Source organism: Rhea americana, unplaced genomic scaffold (genome assembly GCF_003343005.1).
Source record: "Rhea americana isolate MKP2758 unplaced genomic scaffold, rheAme1 scaffold_58, whole genome shotgun sequence".
Taxonomy (NCBI): Eukaryota; Metazoa; Chordata; class Aves; order Rheiformes; family Rheidae; genus Rhea; species Rhea americana.
In genome coordinates, this window is record NW_028186734.1 from 652123 (window position 1) to 658240 (window position 6118).

At 37.6% G+C, this 6118-nt stretch overlaps 1 protein-coding gene across 1 annotated transcript in view; it reads right to left on the reverse strand.

Annotated features, from left to right (window-relative positions):
- The window catches only part of PTPRM (protein tyrosine phosphatase receptor type M), a 370997-nt gene that overhangs the window by 223139 nt on the left and 141740 nt on the right, over positions 1–6118 (reverse strand). The gene's annotated exons all lie outside the window — the stretch shown is intronic.

A 6118-nucleotide genomic window follows, 5' to 3' on the forward strand; every position in this document is an offset into this window, starting at 1 on the left:
AAAAAAAAAAAAAAAAAAAAAAGGAGAGAGAGAGAGAAATAAACTGTACAACACAGTTTAAATGATGTTCACTATCAATTATTTGCAAGGAATAACCACGTCCAATTACATTTACAAATTAACAGTTTTAAAGCAAAATAAAAATCCTCACTCAAGCAAAAGAAGTATCTAAAAATATAAGGTAATTTTAGATGAAAATCTTCACATATACTATTGGTTTCTCCCAGAACTGTTTATACAGAGAAAAATATTAGGTTCTTCTTCAGCTGTTTCTGATTTATTTTCAGCTTAGACTCAACACAATTATCAACCTCTGTATTGCCAGGGAACTAAGTTAATATTCCAATTTCTTTAAAATAGTCTACAGAGTTTTTTTCCCCCCACAAACACTAGCTGTGAGTATCCTGCTTTTTACCACATCACTTTTTAGTAGTGGTTTAGTACAGAATCCAAAGAAACACACACAAAAACCATCTCAGTCAATATCTTCACTGCAGCTGAGCTTTCCTGGAGGTCTCCCAGCTGACAGCGAGTCACAGTTCACATCTAACAAAATCATACCCAGGAACATTCAGCAATCTATAAAGAAGAATTTTTTCTCAACTTGATTGTCCAAAGATTGCTGCTGAGGGAAGCCCAATTCCCTCCATTCCTACTGGTCCCTGCAGTCAGGGGAGCTGSGAAAGGTGAACCTGGGTTTCCACCATAATACAGCACAACCGCAGTGCTGGCGTGTGCCCCGCATTTTCAAAACACTGTCATTAGTAGAGCTATTATACTTACTCACCATGATCTGTTTTTTTTCGTACTAGAGCCCTCAACAAGATTAAAGGCAATGTCTGGTTTTATCCACTGCTTCACTAGTTAAATGCTTAGAGGACTTTTAATGAGCTAGAAGCTTCTCATACATAAACAAATTAATATGCATCTTCTCTCTTTTATGTTTATTAATCACCACGTCTTCACTTGGAATGTTCTAAACAATTTACACAGGATTTCATCTTTTTATTTTTTAATAGAATCCCTGCATGCTGAAAATATTTGTTCAAAGATGTTATTCATCTTAACTCCTTGAAGAAAAGGTGTAAAGAAATTGCTTGTTCTCTGTAACATCTACAAAGCAGGCTATATTTTTCCCCCCTTCAAATCCTCTGGCTTTTTTTTTTTTTTTAATTAATTGCCACCACCTGACACAGCATTGATCAGCAACGTAGAGTATCTGCCAACTGGCGACCAGACGGCAGAGTAAAGCAAATTCAATAACAGATCTATTCTCAGTCTTTCTTCTAGTGACTACACTGACTTGTAAAAAATCTCCTCATACGATACTGCCAAGTCCTCACCTTACACTGATAGATCAGTATATAGCCTTAAACCTACTGCCAAACTCAGATTCCCCAGGTAAGAATCCTAATGACTGGGACATTTCCTACTGCTACAACAGTTAAGATTGATAAGGAGCAAATCTCAAAGACTGGCAAGTCCTGAAAGTTTCTTATCTTCCGTAAGCATTTACTTCTGCGTAATTTGGACAGAAATCTCATGAAAAAGGTGCTTTCCTTTTTTGTTTCCTATTCCAAGCATTTTTTCTTTCAGATGAGACTATAAATAGCAAAGATCTTTTAATCAATATTTTGGAACTGCATTGTTATCTGGACGGGCTAAATGAGAGTCGAAAATGAAGGAAATTAATGTGACCCTGAGAGTGTACAACATTAAGTAGCAGCTGAGCAGAGTTCACAGTGGCAAGAATAAGGATCAGTCTGCTTAGTTTCACAGCAAGCTCATCAGAAAATTCAGAGTAGAGCTGAAAAATCTTCTTTATTAGAGACATAAAATTAGTATAAAACATTTTGAAACAGAAATCAAGTTGCTATACAAAAAATAAAGGATTAAAACCTCTTCAAGATTTCTCCCCAACAGAAGGATATTCTTATGTCACCTAATCTTTCTTAGTTACAAGCACACATTAGCTCTCAGGTTAAATCTTGAAGTCATTGCCGTGAGAATGACAGTTAGTTTCACACTTTTAAGAAAACAGACAAGGGGAAAAGAAAAAGAGATGGGACAACAAAGGCTGTTGATACTCTGAGGATTCAGCTAATCAGACAGTGCAAATACCCTGGCTTGATTCTCTCTTCTAAAATATCAAATAGCTAGACAGTCCGTATCTATTTTTATTACCGTTCATTCACAGATTATGCAACTAAGAGGCTGAAATGATCCCTTTGTGGGTTAAGTCTAGTGGGGACCAATCTCTGCACTAAGTGGAAAGGAGAAAGAGAAAGGAAAAAGTAAAAGATACTGGGAAAGATGTATAATGCAGGAAAATAAAGCAGGATCTTATATGCACCAGGTGGGATAACTGCTGGGCTATGGGGGATGTCTACTGAGAAAGTCAGGGTGAATATCCCGAAGATATCTATCCATCAAAGAGCATTTGAAGATTGGCCTGTACTCCAAAGAATTTACCACTTTGTTTCCTCAATCTCTCCTTTAAAGTCTTAAAAATGGAGCTTGTTAATACAATAGACGATGCTTTATTCTTTATTTCATCAAATAAAACTGCTTCTTGAATTACCACTATTTTATTTGCTTTACTTTTCTTTCCAGTATCACGCTTCTTATTTACTAGACACAACTTCATTACGGACCTGAGCATACCAACATCTCCAGGTGGTAAACTTTTTTATTTAAATTACTGTTACTCTGCCTCCTTTCACACTATTCCTCTCATTCTCCTTTGCTACATGTTTCAGAACTTCTAATCTGCTCTATATAGCAGAGYGCTCAGTCATAACAGATGCGTTTGCTCCAAATACATAACCATACAGTAAACCTGAGAATGATGAATAGAAACACGTTCACTTTTAACCAGAAAAAGAGGCTGATGGAATCTTTGCACTAAAAAGATGAGGCTCAAGACAGTCATGAAAAATAACAATAATCGTAACAGAAGATACATATTGTAAAAAAAGGATGAAAGGAGTTTCCATTTGATCAGCCTAGTGCTGAGCTTCTCTGGAGGTGTCTTTGTATACCCCAAAGGACCTGTTTATTGCGAGACGGTTCTGAGTGCACAGTGCATCCAATACGCTGGGAAGTATATACTCTTCATCATGAAGGACACAGGCTACTTGGGGAATGGAAACTGTTCAATAACATTGAAAGAATTACGGCTAATGAATTCAAAACCTATTATTTAAAAGGAAAAGCTGAATTACTTAACAGCATGAAGACTTCCATTTAGTTGATTTTATTTTGTGCAGGATTTTTTTTACCCTCACACTTTCTCATGAGTACACACCTAAATTTAAGTGAAAAAAACATGCTATAGATATAATGTTCTTGTGCTACTGAGACTTTCGTTAACTGTTCATGCAGTACTTTAAAGTTGTTGTCCTAGCAATAGTCTATTGTTGCATTAGGCAAGTGGTAACTATGCAGAAAAATGTAATTTCACAGTGCTAATGACACCTGAAATCACATTTTTTAGAGYAGAAGGCAAATACAATACTGGTAGGTGGAGAAAAAACATTTCATACCTATTATGTTATATGCAATACATTCACCTCATATAATGACAACTGTCTGATGACGCTTTGCTTTCACCTTACTTGGTAAAACCTCACCTGCAGAAAGGATATAAATCCTCTCTGCTTGCTCTGCACTTCTCTGGCTAACTTGATATTCTGCTGCTCTCAATATTCTAGCTCTTACGTTTTGCATCACCAGCATGAATCATGAGGTAAACTGGAAAAACAGGGCCTACCAATTCTTCAAGAGAAGAGGATTTCTTCCCAAAGGAGCACCATGCCTGCAGCTCAGCCAGGTAGCTCTTACTGATTCCCCTGATGGTGCCCGCAGCACTTCTCGTGCTGCGCTCGCTCTGCCAGCTCAGCTGGGCATCCAGCACCGAAGCCTGACAGCCGCAGCTCTAACCTGAGGGACCGGCAAGCCCCGCTGTAGCCGCTGGCATTTCAGCATCCCACTTAATTGGTGATCTCACTTCTCTACTCAGCCCTGCTTTGCTGAGAACACAGAGCAGAGACTGACAGGTARGAGCAATTTCCATTGCAGCTTCAATTTGCAGCTCATTTCTCTGGAACTTTGCGCTTTATCTTTTCCTACAAGTACAATGCTTTTTCAAAAACTCAATTTCACAATCACAGAGTGACTTTTAGCTATAATTTTAGCATCCTGTCTTTGATCATCAAAACTTGGGCTGGGAATGAAAACTCACACTGGAAGTTTTGTCTTTTCCGTTCACCATTGACTGCACAGACCTATGGAAATAAGAGCCTAAGATAGCAATGGCACAGTGATTTTCTGACAGTCCATGATATTTTAGTAGCAGCAGAAATCTGGTATGTGTTGGGTAACATTTAGAAGACATTTGAGCAATAGGAATCAGGAACTTATTTCTTCTTTAGGTAAAATATTAACATGGATTAGTAACTCTCATGTTTTAAATTCCAAATTGGACTCTACTATCTTTCCACAGGAAGGAAAGGATGATCAGGATAAGAAAATATAGCAATTTAAGATGAAAACAGAATTACCTGAAATTTAAGATATTATCTTGTCTAAAAACATATTATCTTACACCTAAAGATCTTTTAAACACAACATTTRATTAATGATAAATAACGAGACTGAGGAATTCCTGGCTTTGCATAGTTTTTCTAAGCAGTCTTGTATGAATCACTTAACATCTCTTTGCATCAAACCCCTCTGAGTGAAATGACAGAATATTCCTCTGAGTAGTCTAGTTTCAGAATCAGAGGGCATTACATATAATTTCATGAAAGTCTGTAAGGAACTTGCATACTATGGCAGTGGATACCGGAAGCAAATACACACTTCAGGCTATATTCTGCGTGCTGAATGAGGGCTACATCTGACTCACTTCATTGCATGGGACATACCTTCCAGGGAAAAGCAAAACAGAACAGCTGAGGAGGAGACATGCAAACTTCACTCTTTCCTGCAGAGGAACTAAAATATTAAACATTTAACATTTTCTAACAATGGAGATCATATTCCTCACTTTACACATATTTATGCACACCATATTTCAACCATATTTCTCCTTACTTGGCAAAACCCCACCTACAGAGGTTATACAGCTAAATTTCCCTACTTTGCAGGTTGCCAAATAAACTGATATTCTGCTGCTCTCCTTTATCCTACTTGTTATGTTATGCCTCAGCAGCATGAAACACAAGGTAATGAAATATTATTTCATCCACATGGGAACAGACTATACGCCTCAGGTGCCAGCAAAGTCTGTTTTGTCTTGTTTTTAAAAGACAAATCTCAGAATTTTACATCTAGAGTCAATCCCAAATAAGAAATTAGTTAAAATATTTCACCTGTTCGGCTCTTCTAACTTAATTATATCCCACCTATATACGACTACAAAGAAGTTGATGTTTACACATTTGGTCTAATAGTTTTGTGCCAGATCATATTCAAATGTGATGGGACTGATTTTTATACTGTAATTATTCTTTGTGTGAGTTCAACAACAGATTGAAGCTCAAAAGGAGCTTTTCTTTGCTCAAAACAACATATGATTTGGCAAAGCTGGTAACAACCCAGGGTTTTTCACCTTCCAGTTTACCAAAAACTGCAGAGTGCGTTGCGGCAAGAAACAGTGGGCAAGATTTTGGGTAGGATGCTAGAAACACAATCGTTTTACACAGCTGCCTGGTGAATCCAAAGGAGCAGCCAAGCCAGCTGATTTGCAGTGACGACTGGAGAAAGGGAATGGGCTCCTTACCCTCGTCATTGTCCACACTGCCCATTATCTTGATTTTAAAAGACAGGAATCACCAAGGCAACCAAAGAAACATAGGGACAAATGACTAAAACAAATAGCAAAATCAGCTACCTAACATGATTTTGCTGATGTCTTTGTCCTGCTGAGTCCAAACWTTTTAAAATCAAATCAAAGACTAAGCTATTAGTGTGCACAAAGCTGTTGACAATCCAGAGAAAACCCCTGGAGTAAAGGGGGGCACATCAGAAGTCAGTCATTTTACTTATCAGTGTGTGGTGACAGCAAGCAATAAACGTTAGGAGCAGCAAAGAACAATTATAAATTGGACAAAAA